The sequence below is a fragment of the Oncorhynchus masou genome, unplaced genomic scaffold (assembly GCF_036934945.1).
Source record: "Oncorhynchus masou masou isolate Uvic2021 unplaced genomic scaffold, UVic_Omas_1.1 unplaced_scaffold_1715, whole genome shotgun sequence".
NCBI lineage: Eukaryota > Metazoa > Chordata > Actinopteri > Salmoniformes > Salmonidae > Oncorhynchus > Oncorhynchus masou.
Window position 1 is genome coordinate 24,538 of NW_027007315.1, and position 26,218 is coordinate 50,755.

The following is a 26,218-nucleotide window of genomic DNA, read 5'->3' on the forward strand; positions in this document are numbered from 1 at the left end:
CCACTTATTTGAAGGGGTGCCTACATACTTTATGTACACTACCGGTCAAATGTTTTAAAACACCTACTCATTCAAGAATTTTTCTTTATTTTTACTATTTTCTACATTGCAGAATAATAGTGAAGACATCAAAACTATGGAATAACACATATGGAATCATGTAGTAACAAAAAAAAGTGTTAAACAAATAAAAATATATTTTATATTCTTCAAATAGCCACCCTTTGCCTTGATGACAGCTTTGCGCACACTAGGCATTCTCTCAACCAGCTACACCTGGAATCTTTTTCCAACAGTCTTGACAGAGTTCCCACATATGCTGAGCCCTTGTTGGCTGCTTTTTCTTCAATCTGCTGTCTGACTCATCCCAAACCATCTCAATCGGGTTGAGGTCAGTGGATTGTGGAGGCCAGGTCATCTGATGCAGCACTCCATCACTCTCTTTCTTGGTAAAATAGCCCTTACACAGCCTGGAGGTGTAACGACGTTCTTCGATTGTCGAAAGAGAGTCGGACCGAAATGCAGCGTGTTTGTTACTCATGTTTATTAGTGAAAACAAATAACGAAACTATACATGAAATAACGAATAAATACAAAACAACAAAACGTGAAACCTATTACAGCCTGACTGGTGAAACTAACACAGAGACAGGAACAATCACCCACGAAATACAAAGCGAAACCCAGGCTACCTAAATACGGTTCCCAATCAGAGACAACGAGAATCACCTGACTCTGATTGAGAACCGCCTCAGGCAGCCAAACCTATGAAACACACACCCCTAATCAGCTACAATCCCAATAACTAAAAACCCCACTAAATACAACAAACAATAAACCCATGTCACACCCTGGCCTGACCAACTAATAAACTAAAACACAAAATACTAAGCCCAAGGCGTGACAGAACCCCCCTACGGTGCGGACTCCCGAACGCACCTCAAAACCATAGGGAGGGTCCGGGTGGGCGTCTGTCCATGGTGGTGGTTCCGGCTCCGGACGTGGACCCCACTTCATAAATGTCATTGTTCCTCCCCTTCGCGTCCTGGGATGATCCACCCTTGCCGCCGACCATGGCCGAATAGTCCTCACCCAGAAACCTACATAACAGAGGAGCAGCTCGTGACTGAGGGGCAGCTCGGGACTGAGGGGCAGCTCGGGACTGAGGGGCAGCTCGGGACTGAGGGGCAGCTCGGGACTGAGGGGCAGCTCGGGACTGAGGGGCAGCCCGGCACTGAGAAGAAGCCCAGTACCGAGAAGAAGCCCAGTACCGAGAAGAAGCCCAGTACCGAGATGAAGCCCAGCCAGGCAGTTGAATCCGGCAGATCCTGGTTGACTGGCGGATCCTGGCTGACTATCAGATCTGGCAGATCCTGGCTGACTGGCGGATCCTGGCTGACCGGCGGATCCTGGCTGACTGGCTGATCCTGGCTGACTGGCGGATCCTGGCTGACTGGCGGATCCTGGCCGACTGGCGGATCCTGGCTGACTAGCAGATCTGGCAGATCCTGGCTGACTGGCGGACTGGCGGATCAGATCCTGGCTGACTGGCGGATCTGGAAGAGTCTGGTTGACTGGCGGATCTGGAAGAGTCTGTTGACTGGCAGATCTGGAAGAGTCTGGTTGACTGGCAGATCTGGAAGAGTCTGGTTGAATGGCAGATCTGGAAGAGTCTGGTTGCCTGGCAGATCTGGAAGAGTATGGTTGACTGGCAGATCTGGAAGAGTCTGGTTGACTGGCAGATCTGGAAGAGTCTGGCTGACTGGCAGATCTGGAAGAGTCTGGCTGACTGGCAGATCTGGAAGAGTCTGGCTGACTGGCAGATCTGGAAGAGTCTGGCTGACTGGCAGATCTGGAAGAGTCTGGCTGACTGGCAGATCTGGAAGAGTCTGGCTGACTGGCAGATCTGGAAGAGTCTGGCTGACTGGCAGATCTGGAAGAGTCTGGCTGACTGGCAGATCTGGAAGAGTCTGGCTGACTGGATCTGGAAGAGTCTGGCTGTCTGGCAGATCTGGAAGAGTCTGGCTGTCTGGCAGATCTGGAAGAGTCTGGCTGTCTGGCAGATCTGGAAGAGTCTGGCTGACTGGCGGCTCTGGCTGCTCCATGCAGACTGGCAGCTCTGGCTGCTCCATGCAGACTGGCAGCTCCTTGCAGACTGGCAGTTCTAGCTGCTCCAGGCAGACTGGCAGCTCTGGCTGCTCCATGCAGACTGGCAGCTCCTTGCAGACTGGCAGCTCTAGCTGCTCCATGCAGACTGGCAGCTCTGGCTGCTTCATGCAGACTGGCAGCTCTTTGCAGACTGGCAGCTCTGCAGATTCAGCTCCATGCAGACTGGCAGCTCCTCCATGCAGATTGGCAGCTCCTTGCAGACTGGCAGCTCCATGCAGACTGCTCCATGCAGACTGGCAACTCCATGCAGACTGGCAACTCTGGCTGCTCCAAGCAGACTGACAGCTCTGGCTGCCCATGCAGACTGGCAGCTCTAGCTGCTCCATGCAGGCTGGCAACACTGGATGCTCCATGTAGACTGGCATCTCTAGCTGCTCCATGCAGACTGACAGCTCTGGCTGCTTTAAGCAGACTGACAGCTCTGGCTGCCCCATGTAAACTGGCAGCTCTGGCTGCTCTATGCAGACTGACAGCTCTGGCTGCTCCATGCAAACTGGCAGCTCTAGCTGCTCCATGCAGGCAGGAGGCTCCGGCAGCGCTGTAGAGGAGGAAGGCTCTAGAACCGCTGAACAGGCGGGAGACTCCGACAGCGCAGGAGAGGGAGAAAGCGCTGGCTGCGCTGAACAGGCAAGGCGCACTGAAGGCCTGATGCGTGGTGCTGGCACTGGTGGTATTTGGCCGAGGACACGCACAGGAAGCCTAGTGCGGGGAACTGCTACCGGAGGGCTGGGGTGTGGAGGTGGTACTGGATAGAGGACAGGCACAGGAAGCCTGGTGTGGGGAGCTACCATCGGAGGACTAGTGTGTGAAGGTGGCACAGGATGGACTGGACCGTGAAGGTGTACTGGAGAGCCTGAGAGCAGGACTGGCACAGGACGTGCAAGGCTAGGTAGGTACACAGGAGGCCTAGTGCGTGAGGCTGGCACATTTTTCACCAGCCGACTAACACGCACCTCAGGACTAGTATGGAGCGCTGACCCAGACCCAGGTGCCATTAAATCCCCGACACGCTCCGTCGGACGAATATTGTACCTAAAGCACCAAACTAGCAACTCCCTCATTAATTTCTCCTCCAATTTCCCCATTAACACCTCCAACACCGATTCTGGTCTCCTCCTTGGCTCTTCACGATAAACAGGGAGAGTTGGCTCAGGTCTGTCTCCTGACTCAGCCACTCCCCCTCCGACCCCCCCCCCCCAAGAAATTTTTGGGGCTTCGCTCTGCGCCGCCGTGTCTTTTTTTCGACTCCATTCTCCTATAGCCCTCTTCGCACTGCTCCAGCGGATCCCAGGCGGGCTCCGGCACTCTCTCTGGGTCGGCCGCCCACCTGTCTATTTCTTCCCACGTCGTAATATCCATACTGTACTCCATTCTGGGCTGCTCCTGTTTCCATCCACGTCGCCGTGCTGCCTCCTCATACCAGCGCCTCTCCGCTTCATCCGCTTCTAGTTCCTCCTTAGGGAGGCGATATTCACCAGGCTGAGCCCAGGGTCCTTTTCCTTCCAGCTCCTGTTTCCTCTTCGCCTGCTGCACCTTTGGGCGGCTACACTCCCCTGGTTTAGCCCAGGGTCCTCTCCCGTCAAGGATTTCCTCCCATGTCCAGAAATCCTTAATACGTGGCTCCTCTTTGGGCTGCTCCTCTTTGGGCTGCTCCTGCCTGTTGACACGCTGCTCGGTCCGTGTGTGGTGGGTGATTCTGTAACGACGTTCTTCGTTTGTCGAAAGAGAGTCGGACCGAAATGCAGCGTGTTTGTTACTCATGTTTATTAGTGAAAACAAATAACGAAACTATACATGAAATAACGAATAAATACAAAACAACAAAACGGAACGTGAAACCTATTACAGCCTGACTGGTGAACACTAACACAGAGACAGGAACAATCACCCACGAAATACAAAGCGAAACCCAGGCTACCTAAATACGGTTCCCAATCAGAGACAACGAGAATCACCTGACTCTGATTGAGAACCACCTCAGGCAGCCAAACCTATGAAACACACACCCCTAATCAGCTACAATCCCAATAACTAAAAACCCCACCAAATACAACAAACAATAAACCCATGTCACACCCTGGCCTGACCAACTAATTAACTAAAACACAAAATACTAAGACCAAGGCGTGACAGGAGGTGTGTTTTGAACCCAGGTCTAATCTCTCTATCAGTACTAGCCACTCCTACTGCCAGTATATATATAGACCACCTGATAGAACCCAGGTCTTCTCTCTCTATCAGTACTAGCCACTCCTACTGCCAGTATATATATAGACCACCTGACAGAACCCAGGTCTTATCTCTCTATCAGTACTAGCCACTCCTACTGCCAGTATATATATAGACCACCTGATAGAACCCAGGTCTTATCTCTCTATCAGTACTAGCCACTCCTACTGCCAGTATATATATATATATAGACCACCTGATAGAACCCAGGTCTTATCTCTCTATCAGTACTAGCCACTCCTACTGCCAGTATATATATAGACCACCTAACAGAACCCAGGTCTAATCTCTCTATCAGTACTAGCCACTCCTACTGCCAGTATATATATAGACCACCTAACAGAACCCAGGTCTAATCTCTCTATCAGTACTAGCCACTCCTACTGCCAGTATATATATAGACCACCTGATAGAACCCAGGTCTTATCTCTCTATCAGTACTAGCCACTCCTACTGCCAGTATATATATATATATACCACCTGATAGAACCCAGGTCTTCTCTCTCTATCAGTACTAGCCACTCCTACTGCCAGTATATATATAGACCACCTGACAGAACCCAGGTCTTATCTCTCTATCAGTACTAGCCACTCCTACTGCCAGTATATATATAGACCACCTGATAGAACCCAGGTCTTATCTCTCTATCAGTACTAGCCACTCCTACTGCCAGTATATATATAGACCACCTGACAGAACCCAGGTCTTATCTCTCTATCAGTACTAGCCACTCCTACTGCCAGTATATATATAGACCACCTGATAGAACCCAGGTCTTATCTCTCTATCAGTACTAGCCACTCCTACTGCCAGTATATATATATATATATATAGACCACCTGACAGAACCCAGGTCTTATCTCTCTATCAGTACTAGCCACTCCTACTGCCAGTATATATATAGACCACCTGATAGAACCCAGGTCTTATCTCTCTATCAGTACTAGCCACTCCTACTGCCAGTATATATATAGACCACCTGATAGAACCCAGGTCTTATCTCTCTATCAGTACTAGCCACTCCTACTGCCAGTATATATATAGACCACCTGATAGAACCCAGGTCTTATCTCTCTATCAGTACTAGCCACTCCTACTGCCAGTATATATATAGACCACCTGATAGAACCCAGGTCTTATCTCTCTATCAGTACTAGCCACTCCTACTGCCAGTATATATATAGACCACCTGATAGAACCCAGGTCTTATCTCTCTATCAGTACTAGCCACTCCTACTGCCAGTATATATATATAGACCACCTGACAGAACCCAGGTCTTATCTCTATCAGTACTAGCCACTCCTACTGCCAGTATATATATAGACCACCTGATAGAACCCAGGTCTTATCTCTCTATCAGTACTAGCCACTCCTACTGCCAGTATATATAGACCACCTGATAGAACCCAGGTCTTATCTCTCTATCAGTACTAGCCACTCCTACTGCCAGTATATATATAGACCACCTGATAGAACCCAGGTCTTATCTCTCTATCAGTACTAGCCACTCCTACTGCCAGTATATATATAGACCACCTGACAGAACCCAGGTCTTCTCTCTCTATCAGTACTAGCCACTCCTACTGCCAGTATATATATAGACCACCTGATAGAACCCAGGTCTTATCTCTCTATCAGTACTAGCCTAGTTAAAGTCAGAACAAAGCTGGCTGAATAAAGAGGGGGCACATAAAGTTAGGTAATCGTCAGACATTATATAGTCAGAGTAGGTTTGAGCTGTAGTCACTTATCATGCTGACTGACCTGATGGTCTCTGTAGGAAATGTTGTGAAAAATATCTGGCCTTGGCTCCATTCTCTGTCCTGCTACTGGTAGGCCTATAATGTGAACTGATCTGGGCCCGGTTAGGCTACGTTCATCCTTATTAAAATCGCATTTGAAAACACTCGTAATCTAACTCCTGCCTCAGACCAATCACAGAACAGTTACAGTGCACTCGGAAAGTATTCAGACCGCTTGACTTTTTCCTCATTTTGGTACGTTACAGCCTTATTCTGAAAGGGTCTCTGCCTCTGATTAACATCCCCACAGCATGATGCTGCCACCACCATGCTTCTAGCAAGAGTCCTGGTGGTTCCAAACTTCTTCCATTTAATAATGATGGAGGCCACTGTGTTCTTTGGGACCTTCAATTCAGCAGAAATTGTTTTGTACCCTCAACACAATCCTGTCTCGGAGCTCTATGGACAATTCCTTCAACATCATTGCTTGGTTTTTGCTCTGACATGCAATGTCAACTGTGGGACCTTATATTGACAGGTGTGTGGCTTTCCAAATCATATCCAATCAATTGAATTAACCACAGGTGGACTCCAATCATGTTGTAGAAAAAGCTCAAGGATGATAAGTGGAAAACAAGATGCACCTGAACACAATTTAGAGTCTAAGTAAAGGTTCTGAATACTTATGTAAAGAAAGTATTTCATCGTTTTTTTTAAATAAATTAGCAAAAAATACTAAAAATCTGTTTTCACTTTGTCTTTATGGGGTATTAAAATCTATCACTTGATGGTTTCATTTCAGAAAGAAAAATCATCATGTTTTTTTGTGTGCAAAATGCTGCAATACATCTGCCTCACTCTCAGAGAAGTCAGTAGTACTGATTGTGGTACTGGTTTTACCCAGTCAAATGTAACAAACAACAGACGTTTTAATAAAGAACTGTACAAAACTGTCCACTTAGGAAGCAACACTGATTGACAACAAATTTCACATGCTGTTGTGCAAATGGAATAGACAACAGGTGGAAATTATAGGCAATTAGCAAGACACCCCCAATAAAGGAGTGGTTCTCAGTTCATATGCTTCCTGGCTGATGTTTTGGTCACTTTTGAATGCTGGAGGTGCTTTCACTCTAGTGGTAGCATGAGACGGAGTCTACAACCCACACAAGTGGCTCAGGTAGTGCAGCTCATCCAGGATGGCACATCAATGCGAGCTGCGGCAAGAAGGTTTGCTGTGTCTGTCAGCGTAGTGTCTAGAGCATGGAGGCGCTACCAGGAGACAGGCCAGTACATCAGGAGACGTGGAGGAGGCCGTAGGAGGGCAACAACCCAGCAGCAGGACCGCTACCTCCGCCTTTGTGCAAGAAGGAGCAGGAGGAGCACTGCCAGAGCCCTGCAAAATGACCTCCAGCAGGCCACAAATGTGCATGTGTCTGCTCAAACGGTCAGAAACAGACTCCCATGAGGGTGGTATGAGGGCCCGACACCCACAGGTGGGGGTTGTGCTTACAGCCCAACACCGTGCAGGACGTTTGGCATTTGCCAGAGAACACCAAGATTGGCAAAATCGCCAGCATGACCGGTTTGGCGGTGGGTCAGTCATGGTGTGGGGTGGCATTTCTTTGGGGAGCCGCACAGCCCTCCATGTGCTCGCCAGAGGTAGCCTGACTGCCATTAGGTACCGAGATGAGATCCTCAGACCCCTTGTGAGGCCATATGCTGGTGCGGTTGGCCCTGGGTTCCTCCTAATGCAAGACAAGGCTAGACCTCATGTGGCTGGAGTGTGTCAGCAAGAGGAAGGCATTGGTGCTATGGACTGGCCCGCCCGTTCCCCAGACCTGAATCCAATTGAGCACATCTGGGACATCATGTCTCGCTCCATCCACCAACGCCACGTTGCACCACAGACTGTCCAGGAGATGGCGGATGCTTTAGTCCAGGTCTGGGTGGAGATCCCTCAGGAGACCATCCACCACCTCATCAGGAGCATGCCCAGGCGTTGTAGGGAGGTCATACAGGCACGTGGAGGCCACACACACTACTGAGCCTCATTTTGACTTGTTTTAAGGACATTACATCAAAGTTGGATCAGCCTGTAGTGTGGTTTTCCACTTTCATTTTGAGTGTGACTCCAAATCCAGACCTCCATGGGTTGATAAATTTGATTTCCATTGATCATTTTTGTGTGATTTTGTTGTCAGCACATTCAACTATGTAAAGAAAAAAGTGTACAGTAATATGAGATCTGTATGTAAACATATTTGTTTTTTATTTAGAAGATGTTTTTATCAGGGCCCTGTTTCCCAAAATCATCTTGAAGCCCAGTTCATCGTTAGAACCTTTGTAGGTGCAATCTCTGAGCTGTTGCCGAAAACGGCCAAAAGGCCAAAAGGCCAAAACGTTAATAGATTTCACCATGTGAAACATTATGGAGGAATAAACTATGCTACAATTTCTGTGTTTTTATGGGTAATATGAACATCCACTTGAGTCGGGTGTCAGGTGGCTTTTACTGATTCCATTTCTGTATTTGACCACTAGGTGGAGACATTGACAACAGTAGCCCCTCACCCTGAAGCCCAACCTGTATATTCTACCACCTTCTCTGATCAGCACCACCAACTGAAGAGAGTTTTTCCCTAAGTGTCTTCCCCTGCTCTATATCATGTGTCAGACTCCACAGAGGGCAGAGTGTCTGCAGGTTTTCACTCCTTCTTTGTACTTGGAACTCCCCTCACCTGGTTGTCTAGGTCTTAATCGAAAGGAAAACCAAGAAGCAGCAGACACTAGGCCCTCCATGGAATGAGTTTGACACCCCTGCCCTACATGAACTTGTCCATTGTCTTTGTATGGTTATTCTGATGAAAGTAATGGTGAGCGATGGTTGCGCATTTTCCTTTTCAATGAGGATAGAATTCTGGGGTTGGACCTCGACTCACACTGGTTGAGCACCCTCCACCTCTTTCCAGTCTAAACATCATTAAATAAATTGAGACAAATTACAGACAGCAGTTTAAAAGTAGCAAATAAAACTGAATTGATTGAACATGAAATGTATTTCAATATGAATGAAAAGCGTCTGTAGCTGTTTTATATTTTAATCCCGTCATCTCAGTTTTCATTTGAAGCATCATTTTATACGTCGCTTGTTTGTATCAATCGCAAAGACAACTTTGGCAACTTTGTATTTGTAGTCAGCTTTGTTCTGAAGTTATCGGTGGTCACTGAGAGATGGATAAACCATGTGATATTATGTTTAGCAGAGATCTTCTGTGTTCAAAGTGACAATGCACTTAGCTGTTCTACGAGTGGTGTGAGGCAGGCGTTAGATTAAGAGCGTTTTCAAGTAAAACATTAATAACGATTGTCTTGGGAAAATCTCTGTTACGAATTCCCTGCGGTAACTGTTATCAGCACCTCACAACCCCAAGCAGTACACTCCACTCCCAACCCCCCAAGAGCCTGAGAGTCTAGGGGGAACCATAAACCAGCTTCTCAAAATGTGCCCTGAAAGGTTGCTAGGAAGGTTGCTAGGGGGTTACTAGGGAGTTTGCTAGGGTGGTTGCTAGGGAGTTTGCTAGGGTGGTTGCTAGGGAGTTTGCTAGGGTGGTTGCTAGGGAGGTTGCTAGGGGGCCGGACATCTGCCCATCATCGTGACTCTGCAGGTTACACAATATTCTCAGTCTCCCTCAAGCAGTGACAGAGAGCAACATCTCTGCCCATCCAACAGCTGGACTCAATAACATCTTTCTGGACTTATGGGATGTTGTGTGTTCACAAAGTGAGTTGTGTGACATGTGTATATTGTTCTTCATAGTTAGTTGTTAATAATATTGCCTGCTGTCTTTGTGTATATGAATTGTAATATGTACAGGTAGCAGATACATGTTCATCCAGTCCTTCCCTTGTTAATAGTTTTGTTGCTCTCGTAATTGCTTGAAACAAGAAAATGACTTTTACATACTTAAAAAAAATATATATATGTTGTGTTTTGGAATGAAACTCTTCTTATTTTTCTCCATTTGAGCTCAGAGTAGATGAGAGATGTAATGTTTGTCTCTGTTGTGTTGAAGTCCAATCAAGCAGGAGAGACCAGCCTCCCCTGTACCCAGCTGTGTGTCCATGAAGAGTGACCGGTCTATGGGTATACCTATAAACTTTAGAAAGGGAGACTTTTCTACTGAACAAAGGTAAGAAGAACTCAGGGGTCATGGTCAGCGAGTTAAACAACACTGTCTCTAGTCATTTCTCCTCTCCCATTTTCCCATTTCTTAATTTTTTTAATGTATTTTGTGTGTGTGTGTGTGCAATCCTTGGATGTTTTGTCAACAGAGACCAACAGGAGAGATCAGAGTCAGAGATTCTCAGTGGTCAGTCTTCCCAGAGTCATCAAACAGACCTGGCCTCCATATTCAGTGTATGTGGTCCTGTTATGTACATTTGTTTTTGTTTACCTCAAGTAAGGTTGATCTGTCAATCATTCATTAATGTGTTCATGAGAAAGTGTTTCTTCTCCTGCTTAACTTATTTACTTTATTTATTTCAGTTGCTTGAGGAGAATTTTATGACATTTGTGAACAACGAGCTGAAGAGGTTCAAGAGGATTCTTAGTCCAGAACTCCCACAAGGCTTTGAGAGTCAGAAGCAGGATAAGGAAGTGGATGCTGAAGATGAGAAGCATGAGAGCAGTGCCAGAGAGGGGGCTCTGAAGATCACACTGCACATCCTGAGGAAAATGAACCAGAAGGAGCTTGCTGACACACTGGAGAAAAGTAAGAGCTGTCTGCCTCATGTTGAATGCTGTTTTACAACAAACATTTAAAAGCTGTAGCTAAAGTACTGTAGCAGCCTTAACACAACCCCTGATGACCTCATCAAGTAGCAACAGAATGTGTTGTGTTGATTCATTTATACAGTGTCACGATCGTCGTTGGAATCAGACTCAGACCAAAGCGCAGTGTGGAATCGGTTCGACATCTTTTTATTATAAGAGAACCGAACAAAAAAAAACAAAGAATAAATGATACGTGAACCTCAAACAGCGCTCACAGGCAACTACACAGAAACAAGATCCCACCTAAACCAGTGGGGAAATGGCTGCCTAAATATGATCCCCAATCAGAGACAACGATAAACAGTTTCCTCTTATTGGGAACCATACCAGGCCAACATAGAAATACACAACCTAGAAGGAACACCCCCCCTAGTCACTGTTAGGAAATTATGATTTAATATGACTGAACAAATCATTTTAAATGGAACTGAAAGTAAACTTATACTCTGTTATATTATATCTGATTAACAATATGAGTTCATAAGAAGGGATTGTGAGACACGGACAAGGAGTAATAAAATGTTAATGAACACCATTCCAACTAGGCAGAAACAAATGGGTTGGGGACTGAATAAACACATAAGGTCGTTAGCCTATGGTTGACCCAACTGAAACTTAGCTCTGGGGTTTTTAGATAAGGCAGTAAGTGCATTCCTAGGTTTTCTGTCTAATAAAACTGTCAGTTCAGTGGTGATCGATAATGTTGAGGGGTAAAAAGTTATCTGGGAGTGTGTTAGTAAGTTAGAATGAACTTTTCACCTCACTTTGTCCCGGTCGAGGAGGGGATTCGGTTAAAGCAGTGAAATGAAGTTATGATCTGTATATAAACTGATGCATGTGGTTAAGTGTCAGCGCGCTCCGAGAATAAATTCTATGACTTATTATTGAAAGACTGGTCTGCGTCTATTTTATGCAAACAAGAAATCTTACAAATTCTCAGAAAATAGATTAAGGGCTTTCAATTGAAGAAAGCACATTGGCATAATTAAATTATAGTAACAGTCACACCCCGACCTAACCAAAATAGAGACAGAGAGAGAGAGAGAGAGAGAGAGATAATAATACCATCAAAAATACCAATAACAATATCATCAGTCACTCCAGTGTGTAATGCATTATGAAAACATTTACACATTTATACAGAGTTAAGAGAATACATTAATATAATTGAAAACTGTTCAACACTTTATAACATTAAATCATACATAATATTAATATCATCTGTGTTATTTCTTCATTCAGATGAGCTTGCTGTGATTTGCCAACGTGAACTCAAATCTAATCTAAAGAAGAAGTTTCAATGTGTATTTGAGGGGATCGCTAAACAAGGAAACCCAACACTTCTCAATAAGATCTACACAGAGCTCTACATCACAGAGGGTGGAACAGGAGAGGTCAATAATGAACATGAGCTGAGACAGATTGAGACAACAACCAGGAAACAAGCAAGACCAGAGACTGCAATCAAATGTAACGACATCTTCAAACCCTTAACTGGACAAGAAAAACTAATCAGAACTGTGTTGACAAAGGGAGTCGCTGGCATTGGAAAAACAGTCTCTGTGCAGAAGTTCATTCTGGACTGGGCTGAAGGAAAAGCAAATCAGGATGTCCAATTTGTATTTTCATTCCCTTTTCGGGAGCTGAATAAGATGAAAGGGGAAAAACACTCTTTGATTGGACTTCTCAATCACTTCTCAATGGAAACCAAAGAATCAAGAATCTCCAACTACGACAAGTACAAAGTTCTGTTCATCTTTGATGGTCTGGATGAGTGCCGACTGCCCCTAGACTTCCAGAACAACAAGATCTGTTGTGACGTCACCAAGTCAACCTCAGTGGATGTTCTGCTGACAAATCTCATCAAGGGAAATCTGCTTCCCTCTGCTCTCCTCTGGATAACTACCCGACCTGCAGCAGCCAATAAGATCCCTTCAGAGTGTGTTGACCAGGTGACAGAGGTACGAGGGTTCAATGACCCACAGAAGGAGGAGTACTTCAGGAAGAGATTCAGTGATGAGGACCTGGCCAGCAGAATCATCTCACACATAAAGACATCAAGGAGCCTCCACATCATGTGCCACATTCCAGTCTTTTGTTGGATTTCTGCAACAGTCCTTGAACACATGTTGAAACATAAGAGAGAAGAGGTGCCCAAGACTCTGACTGAGATGTACACACACCTTGTGGTGTTTCACACCAATCAGAAGAATGAAAAGTATCTTGGGAAAGAAGAGACAGGTCCCGACTGGAATAAAGAGAGCATTCTGTCACTGGGAAAACTGGCTTTTCAACAGCTTCTGAATCACAATCTGATTTTCTATGAAGAAGACCTGAAAGAGGCTGGAATTGATGTCAATGAAGCCTCATTGTACTCAGGATTGTGCACACAGCTCTCTAAAGAGGAATGTGGACTGTACCAGGACAAGGTGTACTGCTTCGTGCATCTGAGCATTCAGGAGTTTCTGGCTGCTGTATATGTGTTCCTTTCATTCAGCAACAACAATGGGAATCTAATGTGCAAACCTCAATCAACGTCCAGGAACATTTCTGCGCTGGTTAGAGACAAGCCTGAAGTTACTTTCTACAAGAGTGCTGTGGATGAAGCCTTACAAAGTGAGACAGGAAATCTGGACCTTTTCCTCCGCTTCCTTCTGGGCCTCTCACTGGAGTCCAATCAGAAGCACTTACGAGGTCTACTGACAAAGACAAGAAGCAGCTCACAGAGCCACGAAGAAACAGTCAAGTACATCAAGGAGAAGATCAGGGAGAATCCCTCTCCAGAGAGGTGCATCAATCTGTTCCACTGTCTGAATGAACTGAATGACCATTCTCTAGTGGAGGAGATCCAAAGCTACCTGAGATCAGGAAGTGTCTCCAGTGATGAACTGTCACCTGCACAGTGGTCAGCTCTGGTCTTTGTGTTGCTGACTTCAGAAAAGGAGCTGGATGTGTTTGACCTGAAGAAATACTCCAGATCAGAGGAAGGTCTTCTGAGGCTGCTGCCAGTGGTCAAAGCCTCCAGAGCTGCTCTGTGAGTACATCAAATACATTTAAGTACTAATCATCAGAAAGAAATATACAGTTCAGAGAAAATATTTATTATTGAAAAACATATTTAACCAGTGCATTGATGTTCACATTAGTATAACAATATGACCATACAATTCTAGGAGATTAAAGATGAATCTATATGTTTTTTGAGAGAATAAACTAAATGCATATGCCATTGTCCTTCTACACTGCTGGTGTTAAATGAACAGTGTGTTTGTGAAGTCATGATGATCTCTCTGTCAGACTGTCGGGCTGTGGAGTCACGGACAAAGGCTGTGCTTCTCTGGTCTCAGCTCTGGAGTCAAACCCTCACACCTGAGAGAGCTGGATCTGAGTAACAATGACCTGAAGGATTCAGGAGTGGAGCTGCTCTCTGATGGACTGGGGAATCCCCACTGTAAACTGGAGACTCTGAGGTCAGTGTTCCTGTAGTTGGTCAACAAGTGATAACTGTTCACCAGATCTACATGTGTTTACCAAGGAACACATAGTCCACATCATACGTGTTTGGACAGTGTTTTCTGTTTTAAATGTGGTGCTATGCTCCAGCATTTAGGATTTGAGAGAGAATGTTTCATATTAGGCGACAGTATATAATGTCACCTTTAATTTGAGGGTATTTTCATACAAGTGTTACTGTTTAGAAATGAAAGCACTCTGTGTCTATTTATCCCATTTGAGAATGTCATAATCATTTTGACAAATTCACTTATAGTATATTAATTAAAGTAGTCATAAGATTAGTATTTAGTCCCATATTCCTTGCCTGCAGTGATTACATCAAGCTTGTGATTCTACTAACTTGTTCAATGCACTAGCAGTTTGTTTGGTTGTGTTTTGAATGATGTTTTTCCCAATAGAAACAGAATGGTGAAAAATGTCCTGTATCTTTTTGGAGTCACTTCACTTGTATTGTCAGTAGGAATAGAAGATGTTTCTGAACACTTCTACATTCATGTGGATGCTACCATGATTATGAATAATCATGAATGAATCATGAATGATGATGAATGAGAAAGTTATAGAGGCATGAGGATCATACCCCCTCTGTTATTTGTGATCGAGTAAATAGAGTAAATAACCCACAGACACTAGAGAAGCTTTAACCAAGTTTAATTCTTCCCAAAGTACAGCTGTAAGCAGACAACCCAACATTTCTCCCATCCAGATATTTATATTCCACTCAAGACACTCCTCCTTCTCTCCAATCCTTCTTACGGTTTAACAGAAAAATAGTAACAAGATCCCAAACCCTTATTACTCCCTTCAGGTGACCTGTCCTCACCTCCTGACCTTAACCCCTCCTTCACCTAATCCACAGATGTCCATCTGTCTCCCCTGTATCAACACATCGCTGTTCTCACCTCCTGACCTCAACCCCTCCTTCACCTAATCCACAGATGTCCATCTGTCTCCCCTGTATCAACACATCGCTGTTCTCACCTCCTGACCTCAACCCCTCCTTCACCTAATCCACAGATGTCCATCTGTCTCCCCTGTATCAACACGTTCCTGTTCTCACCTCCTGACCTCAACCCCTCCTTCACCTAATCCACAGATGTCCATCTGTCTCCCCTGTATCAACACATCGCTGTTCTCACCTCCTGACCTCAACCCCTCCTTCACCTAATCCACAGATGTCCATCTGTCTCCCCTGTATCAACACGTTCCTGTTCTCACCTCCTGACCTCAACCCCTCCTTCACCTAATCCACAGATGTCCATCTGTCTCCCCTGTATCAACCCAACGCTCTCCTCCTGACCTCAACCCCTCCTTCACCTAATCCACAGATGTTCATCTGTCTCCCCTGTATCAACCCAACGCTCTCCTCCTGACCTCAACCCCTCCTTCACCTAATCCACAGATGTTCATCTGTCTCCCCTGTATCAACACATCTCTGTCCTCACCTCCTGACCTCAACCCCTCCTTCACCTAATCCACAGATGTTCATCTGTCTCCCCTGTATCAACCCATCGCTCTCCTCTCCTCCTGACCTCAACCCCTCCTTCACCTAATCCACAGATGTCCATCTGTCTCCCCTGTATCAACACGTTCCTGTTCTCACCTCCTGACCTCAACCCCTCCTTCACCTAATCCACAGATGTCCATCTGTCTCCCCTGTATCAACACGTTCCTGTTCTCACCTCCTGACCTCAACCCCTCCTTCACCTAATCCACAGATGTCCATCTGTCTCCCCTGTATCAACACATCGCTGTTCTCACCTCCTGACCTCAACCCCTCCTTCACCTAATCCACAGATGTCCATCTGTCTCCCCTGTATCAACACATTGCTGTTCTCACCTCCTGACCTCAACCCCTCCTTCACCTATAATCCACAGATGTCCATCTGTCTCCCCTGTATCAACACGGTGCTCTGCTCCCATCCCCCAACACATTTCAACACATTCCACAGCTGTCCTTCTACAGAGAACCCTTCACTTTCTCCTTTAATCCTATGCTTTTTCTCTATCATTTATTAAATATCTTAATGTTCAAAATGTCGAACCCGACATTGGTAGTGGTGAGAGGTTAGCATGTTTTGTTGTAGTCTCTGTTATTGGTAATGGTGAGAGGTTAGCATGTTTTGTTGTAGCCTCTGTTATTGGTAATGGTGAGAGGTTAGCATGTTTTGTTGTAGCCTCTGTTATTGGTAATGGTGAGAAGTTAGCATGTTTTGTTGTAGTCTCTGTTATTGGTAATGGTGAGAGGTTAACATGTTTTATTGTAGCCTTTTATTGGTAATGGTGAGAGGTTAGCATGTTTTGTTGTAGCCTCTGTTATTGGTAATGGTGAGAGGTTAGCATGTTTTGTTGTGGCCTTTTGGGGGGGGGGGGCTAGATACATAAAGTGCTATAATTCCTAAATGTTGAAACGTATGTATGAAAATACCCCCCCCCCCAAAAAGGTGACATTATATACTGTCACCTCATATGAAATATTTGATCTCAAATCCAAAATTTTGGCGTATACAGTCATGGCCACAAGTTTTGAGAATGACACAAATATTAATTTTCACAAAGTCTGCTGCCTCAGATGGTATGATGGCAATTTGCATATACTCCAGAATGTTATGAAGAGTGATCAGATTAATTGCAATTAACTGCAAAATCCCGATTTGCCATGCAAATGAACTGAATCCCCCCCCAAAAACATTTCTAAGAGGCTTCAGGGCGCCCAAGAAAGTCCAGCAAGCACCAGGACCGTCTCCTAAAATTGATTCAGCTGAGGGATCGGGGCACCACCAGTACAGAGCTTGCTCAGGAACGGCAGCAGGCAGGTGTGAGTGCATCTGCACACACAGTGAGGCAAATTCTTTTGGAGGATGGCCTGGTGTCAAGAAGGGCAGCAAAGAAGTCACTTCTCTCCAGGAAAAACATCAGGGACAGACTGATATTCTGCAAAAGGTACAGGGATTGGACTGCTGAGGACTGGTGTAAAGTCATTTTCTCTGATGAATCCCCTTTCTGATTGTTTGGGGCATCCGGAAAAAAGGTGAGCACTACCATCATTCCTGTGTCATGTCAACAGTAAAGCATCCTGAGACCATTCATGTGTGGGGTTGCTTCTCAGCCAAGGGACTGGGCTCACTCACAAATTTGCCGAAGAACACAGCCATGAATAAAGAATGGTACCAACACATCCTCCGAGAGCAACTTCTCCCAACAATCCAGGAACAGTTTGGTGACGAACAAGGCCTTTTCCAGCATGATGGAACACCTTGCCATAAGGCAAAGGTGATAACTAAGTGGCTCGTGGAACAAAACATCGATATTTTGGGTCTATGGCCAGGAAATTCCCCAGACCTTAATCCCATTGAGAACTTGTGGTCAATCCTCAAGAGGCGGGGGGACAAACAAAAACCGACAAATTCTGACAAACTCCAAGAATTGATTATGCAAGAATGGGCTGCCATCAGTCAGGATGTGGCCCAGAAGTTAATTGACAGCATGCCAGGGCGGATTGCATCAACTTCATGTAATTGTCAATAAAAGCCTTTGACACTTTTGAAATACTTGTAATTATACTTAGTAGTAACATCTGACAAAAAATATCTCTAGATACTGAAGCAGCAAACTTTGTGGAAATTCATATTTGTGTCATTCTCAAAACTTTTGGCCATGACTGTACAGCAACGTTTAAAATGTTAGCTTCACTGTCAAAATAGATATGGTGTGAACTGTATACTCAATACAATCGAAATCTGACACCTCACTGTCTGTCTTTTGACTGATACTGCTTTTTAAACTGGTCTGGTCAGTCTATTCAAATATTTGTACTATACATGTTTCTATCTAATAATGATACGTTCATTTATGAATATACATAGCAGGTTTCAGGACACTGATATATCTGAATATGTTGATCAAATATACTGTCACTGTATTTTCACCACTAAAGAATAGCAGTGTGGTTTTAAAATGATTTTACCCTTTGCAGGCTGTCCCGATGTCAAGTCACAGAGGAAGGTTGTGCTTCTCTGGTCTCAGCTCTGAGGTCAAACCCCTCACACTTGAGAGAGCTGGACCTGAGCTACAATCACCCAGGAGACTCAGGAGTCAGACTGCTCTCTGCTGGACTGGAGGATCCACACTGCAGACTGGAGAAACTCAAGTGTGTAGAGGGTTTATGTCAATGTTCATATCAGACATGTTTGAGTTATCAGGCTAGTTAAGACAAACATTCTTCAACCACTTGGACAAAGTTATATGCAGACCGTGTGTGTGTGTGTGTGTGTGTGTGTGTGTCACTCAATCACTGTCTGTTCTTCTGCTTACCGCTACAGTGTGGAACATGGTGGAGAGTACACAATGAAACCTGGGCTTAGAAAATGTGAGTGTTGACTTCTGTGAAGAATATGACTAAGAATAAGTCTTAATTCAAGTTCAGTCCAAGTCAAAGACCACCATCATTACTTACTTGGTCATATTAAATATCAGCTGTAGTTCTACAGAAGCAGAAATCAGGAACACCAAAGTTTAGAAAGAGTTGCTTTGACAATGTGTGTGTCTGTGTATGTGGGTGGCATGTTTGTGTTACATTATAAATGTGTGTGTGTGTGTGTGTCATGTTTGTGTTACATTAGAAATGTAAATGTGTGGCATGTTTGTTACACACACACACATTTCTAATGTAACGCAAACATGCCACACACATACACATTTCTAATGTAACACAAACATGCCATACACATACACACACACATTTCTAATGTATGTGTGTGGCATGTTTGTGTTACATTAGAAATGTGTGTAACAAACATGCCACACACATTTCTAATGTATGTGTGTGGAATGTTTGTGTTACATTCTAAATGTGTGTGTGTGTGTGTGTGCAGGCAGTTGCACAGATTATTATTATTTTTTTTTTAAACCTTTATTTAAAAAGTCAAGTCAGTGAAGAACAAATTCTTATTTTCACTGACGGCCTAGGAACAGTGGGGTTAACTGCCCGTTCAACAAACTCTTATTTTCACTGACGGCCTAGGAACAGTGGGGTTAACTGCCCGTTCAACAAATTCTTATTTTCACTGACGGCCTAGGAACAGTGGGGTTAACTGCCCGTTCAACAAATTCTTATTTTCACTGACGGCCTAGGAACAGTGGGGTTAACTGCCTGTTCAACAAATTCTTATTTTCACTGATGGCCTAGGAACATTGGGGTTAACTGCCTGTTCAGGGGCAGAATGACAGATTTGTATCTTGTCAGCTCGGGATTTGAACTTGCAACCTTCCGGTTACGAGTCCAACGCTCTAACCACTAGGCTACCCTGCCGATTGAGGTCTATCTGTTCCCCAGCACCTGCCCCTTTGCCCTCACTAAGTACCTTTTGGGGTGGTGGTTTATACACTGATAAAGATTGATACATGTTATAGTTATTTTTATACTGAACAAAAATCTAAATGCAACAAGCAACAATTTCAAAGATTTTACTGAGTTACAGTTCATATGAGGAAATCAGCCTGTTGAACGAAATAAATAATGCCATCATTTATGGATGTTACATGACTGGAAATACAGATATCTATTGGTCACAGATACCTTTAAAAACGTTGGGTGAGTGGATCAGAAAACCAGTCAGTATACGTATATATATATATATATATATATATAATATGCAGAACATCATTTTCCTCCTGCAGCGCAACACATCTTCATTGCATTGATCAGTTGATCAGGCTGTTGATTGTGGCCTGTAGAATGTTGTCCAACTAGTTAAGTAAAGGTCAAATATTACAAATTTAATTTTTTATTTATTTAACTAGGCAAGTCAGTCAAAAACAAATTCTTATTTACAATGACAGCCAAACCAGGATGACACTGGGCCAGTTGGCAAAAGGCCTCCTGCGGGGATTGGGGCTGGGATATTTAAAAAACAACAGTAGGACAAAACACACATATCGACAAGAGTGACAACACTACATCAAGAGAGACCTAAGACAACAACATAGCATGGCAGCAACACATGACAACACAGCAGGGTAGCAACACAACATGACAACAACATGGTAGCAACACAACATGACAACAACATGGTAGTAACACAAAATGGCAGATAAAATGATACTGGCACAAAACAGGGTACAAACATTATTGGGCACAGACAACAGCACTAAGGCAAGAAGGTAGAGACAACAATACATCACTCAGAGCAGCCACAACTGTCAGTAAGAATGTACATGATTGAGTCTTTGAATGAAGAGATGGAGATAAAACTGTCCAGATTGAGTGTGAAAAGTGAGTTAACATTCGAATGTGAATGGTGATGATTTCTAATATTGTGTCTGGTTTCATCCACCAGATGCCTGTGATCTCACACTGAACCCAAACACAGCACACAGACTCTCTCTCTGTCTGAGGAGAACAGAAAGGTGACACGGAGGAGACAGAAGCAGCCGTATCCTGATCACCCAGAGAGATTTGAGGACCGTGGACAGGTGCTCTGTAGAGAGCGTCTGACTGGGCGCTGTTACTGGGAGGTAGAGTGGAGTGGGAGTGGGGCTGTTATAGGAGTGACATATAAAGGAATCAGCAGGAGAGGAGGTAATGACTGTGGGCTTGGATGGAATGACAAGTCCTGGAGTCTACGCTGCTCTGACAACAGTTTATATGCCTGGCACAATAATGCTCACATTACCTTAGACGTGCCCCCCTCCAGCTCCCACCATGTAGGAGTGTATCTGGACTGGCCAGCCGGCACTCTGTCCTTCTACAGTGTCTCCTCTGACACACTGACCCACCTGCACACATTCAACACCACATTCACTGAGCCCCTCTATCCAGGGTTTAGGGTTTATGACACCTCTTCAGTGTCCCTGTGTCATGTGGTCCCTGTGTCAAACACAACATGATGTTTCACTCTAATGGTCATGTTCAGTAAGACACACTGGAGCAACAATGTAGAATAACTCTCTAGTGTGTAAACATATGATTGTAAATATTCATGAATAAACACCATTGAAGTTGACAGACATTGTCAACTAGTCATCCATTAATAGAATGAATCACCACACTGTGTTGTAAAACTGTTTTCATTTAGAAATCATTGATCTTGTTGTTATTGGGCTTCTTGGTGTTTGTACATATTGTTGTCTGCAGCATGTTTATTTGTCAAATTCTTGACACAACAATCTTGTTTGTGTTTAAACTCAAATCAACTGAATGAAATGTACATGTGACAGATGTGACTAATAAATTTAATCAACCAGATGGAAGAAGAGAGGTGGAAATGTTTTAATAGTGATCAGAATATGACAGATGGAATAATAGATGGAAGAAGAGAGGTGGAAATGTTTTAATATTGATCAGAATATGACAGTACAGTAATAGATGGAAGAAGAGAGGTGTAAATGTTATAATATTGATCACAATATGACAGTACAGTAATAGATGGAAGAAGAGAGGTGGAAATGTTTTAATATTGATCAGAATATGACAGTACACTAAATGGAGTACAGTAATAGGGGTTGTGTTCAGTACATAGAAATGGGTCTTATTCAGGTGAAAATAAATATTTTATGATCACACACACTAATCATTCTGTTGTTACTACTGTATGATGCTGAGAGAACAGAACACTAATAATTATATGTTGTTACTACTGTATGATGCTGAGAGAACAGAACACTAATAATTATATGTTGTTACTACTGTATGATGCTGAGAGAACAGGACACTAATCATTATATGTTGTTACTACTGTATGATGCTGAGAGAACAGGACACTAATCATTATATGTTGTTACTACTGTATGATGCTGAGAGAACAGGACACTAATCATTCTGTTGTTACTACTGTATGATGCTGAGAGAACAGAACACTAATAATTATATGTTGTTACTACTGTATGATGCTGAGAGAACAGGACACTAATCATTATATGTTGTTACTACTGTATGATGCTGAGAGAACAGGACACTAATCATTATATGTTGTTACTACTGTATGATGCTGAGAGAACAGGACACTAATCATTATATGTTGTTACTACTGTATGATGCTGAGAGAACAGAACACTAATAATTATATGTTGTTACTACTGTATGATGCTGAGAGAACAGGACACTAATCATTATATGTTGTTACTACTGTATGATGCTGAGAGAACAGGACACTAATCATTCTGTTGTTACTACTGTATGATGCTGAGAGAACAGGACACTAATAATTATATGTTGTTACTACTGTATGATGCTGAGAGAACAGAACACTAATCATTCTGTTGTTACTACTGTATGATGCTGAGAGAACAGGACACTAATAATCATTATATTATATGTTACTACTGTAATCATTATATGTTGTTACTACTGTATGATGCTGAGAGAACAGAACACTAATCATTATATGTTGTTACTACTGTATGATGCTGAGAGAACAGAACACTAATAATCATTATATTATATGTTACTACTGTAATCATTATATGTTGTTACTACTGTATGATGCTGAGAGAACAGAACACTAATAATTATATGTTGTTACTACTGTATGATGCTGAGAGAACAGAACACTAATAATTATATGTTGTTACTACTGTATGATGCTGAGAGAACAGGACACTAATCATTCTGTTGTTACTACTGTATGATGCTGAGAGAACAGGACACTAATAATCATTATATTATATGTTACTACTGTAATCATTATATGTTGTTACTACTGTATGATGCTGAGAGAACAGGACACTAATAATCATTATATTATATGTTACTACTGTAATCATTATATGTTGTTACTACTGTATGATGCTGAGAGAACAGAACACTAATCATTATATGTTGTTACTACTGTATGATGCTGAGAGAACAGGACACTAATAATTACTACTGTGTGGAGACACTCATCTATCAATCCACTGTTACTCCCCTCCTACTGGTAATTACTAGTGGGGACACTCATCTATCAATCCACTGTTACTCCCCTCCTACTGGTAATTACTAGTGGGGACACTCATCTATCAATCCACTGTTACTCCCCTCCTACTGGGAATTACTAGTGGGGACACTCATCTATCAATCCACTGTTACTCCCCTCCTACTGGTAATTATTAGTGTGGACACTCATCTATCAATCCACTGTTACGCCCCTCCTACTGGTAATTACTTGTAGGGGGTACTCAGCTGGAGGTTGAATGTTTGAAGGGGTACGGGACTATAAAAAAAGAGAAACCACTGGTCTAAAGTGTGTTGAGAGTTTAGAGCAGGGATTAACTTACTTATTCAGTTCTATCAATGGAATGTTCCATAGGTCTAAACTAGACTTGCACAAAGCTGACCTTTTCAAGGGAATAGTAGTTTTTATTTAGTTAGTTAGCTGCACTACCTGAGCCACTTGTGTGGGTTGTAGACTCCGTCTCATGTTACCACTAGAGTGAAAGCACTGCCAGCATTCAAAAGTGACCAAAACATCAGCCAGGAAGCATAAGAACTGAGAAGTGGTCTGTGGTCCCCACCTGCAGAACCACTCCTTTATTGGGGGTGTCTTGCTAAATACCTATAATTTCCACCTGTTGTCTATTCTTTTGCACAACAGCATGTGAAATGTATTGTCAATCAGTGTTGCTTCCTAAGTGGACAGTTTGATTTCACAGAAGTGTGATTGACTTGGAGTTGCATTGTGTTGTTTAAGTGTTCCCTTTGTGTTCCCTTTAAGTGTTCCCAGTGTAGTTTGCTTAATTTCAGTTCGTGTGACAAAACAAGCACCTCATTGTGTAGAGAATCATTGTACCAATTAAATCGCTGTGAAATATATTTTCCATAAAATGGTGTATTTTCAGCTGTTTGAAGCTGGTGTAACAAAACCACAAGTAAATGCTGCAAGCACTAACATTAAGAATGTGAAGCATAGAAATAGTGCTCATAGAACATATCTACAGCTTATCAGACTAGCTTTCAATAAGAATGACATAAATACACTAATTAGAAGGGGTGTCCAGATGCTTTTGTATATATTGTGTATAACTTGGTCGAGTCACACAAAAAAATTTACATATTGAAGCTTTAATATATTTGATTTTATAAATAATTTGTTGTTGTTGCATTTAACCGGCCAAAAATTATGTTATGTCAGTCATTTCTTTAGTATGTGATGTCAGAGTTCTGTCTCCCATGTACTGTGGAGGCTACTGAAGGGAGCACGGCTCATGATAATGGAGACTACTGAAGGGAGACGTGTCATAGTAATGGAGGCTACTGAAGGGAGCAGGGCTCATAATAATGGAGACTACTGAAGGGAGCAGGGCTCATAATAATGGAGGCTACTGAAGGGAGCAGGGCTCATAATAATGGAGACTACTGAAGGGAGCAGGGCTCATAATAATGGAGACTACTGAAGGGAGCAGGGCTCATGATAATGGAGACTACTGAAGGGAGCAGGGCTCATAATAATGGAGACTACTGAAGGGAGCAGGGCTCATGATAATGGAGACTACTGAAGGGAGCAGGGCTCATAATAATGGAGACTACTGAAGGGAGCAGGGCTCATAATAATGGAGGCTACTGAAGGGAGCAGGGCTCATAATAATGGAGGCTACTGAAGGGAGCAGGGCTCATAATAATGGAGACTACTGAAGGGAGACGTGTCATAATAATGGAGGCTACTGAAGGGAGCAGGGCTCATAATAATGGAGACTACTGAAGGGAGCAGGGCTCATAATAATGGAGGCTACTGAAGGGAGCAGGGCTCATAATAATGGAGGCTACTGAAGGGAGCAGGGCTCATAATAATGGAGACTACTGAAGGGAGCAGGGCTCATAATAATGGAGGCTACTGAAGGGAGCAGGGCTCATAATAATGGAGACTACTGAAGGGAGCAGGGCTCATAATAATGGAGACTACTGAAGGGAGCAGGGCTCATAATAATGGAGACTACTGAAGGGAGCAGGGCTCATAATAATGGAGACTACTGAAGGGAGCAGGGCTCATAATAATGGAGGCTACTGAAGGGAGCAGGGCTCATAATAATGGAGACTACTGAAGGGAGCAGGGCTCATAATAATGGAGGCTACTGAAGGGAGCAGGGCTCATAATAATGGAGGCTACTGAAGGGAGCAGGGCTCATAATAATGGAGACTACTGAAGGGAGCAGGGCTCATAATAATGGAGACTACTGAAGGGAGCAGGGCTCATAATAATGGAGACTACTGAAGGGAGCAGGGCTCATAATAATGGAGATTACTGAAGGGAGCAGGGCTCATAATAATGGAGGCTACTGAAGGGAGCAGGGCTCATAATAATGGAGACTACTGAAGGGAGCAGGGCTCATAGTAATGGAGACTACTGAAGGGAGCAGGGCTCATAGTAATGGAGACTACTGAAGGGAGCAGGGCTCATAGCAATGGAGACTACTGAAGGGAGACGTGTCATAACAATGGAGACTACTGAAGGGAGACGTGTCATAACAATGGAGACTACTGAAGGGAGCAGGGCTCATAATAATGGAGGCTACTGAAGGGAGCAGGGCTCATAGTAATGGAGACTACTGAAGGGAGCAGGGCTCATAGTAATGGAGACTACTGAAGGGAGCAGGGCTCATAGCAATGGAGACTACTGAAGGGAGACGTGTCATAACAATGGAGACTACTGAAGGGAGACGTGTCATAACAATGGAGACTACTGAAGGGAGCAGGGCTCATAATAATGGAGACTACTGAAGGGAGCAGGGCTCATAATAATGGAGACTAC

At 43.7% G+C, this 26,218-nt stretch overlaps 1 pseudogene; it reads left to right on the forward strand.

Annotated features, from left to right (window-relative positions):
• The first annotated feature begins 10,011 nt into the window (after positions 1–10,011).
• Positions 10,012–22,455, forward strand: LOC135532085 (NLR family CARD domain-containing protein 3-like; annotated as a pseudogene).
• The last annotated feature ends 3,763 nt before the right edge of the window (positions 22,456–26,218 follow it).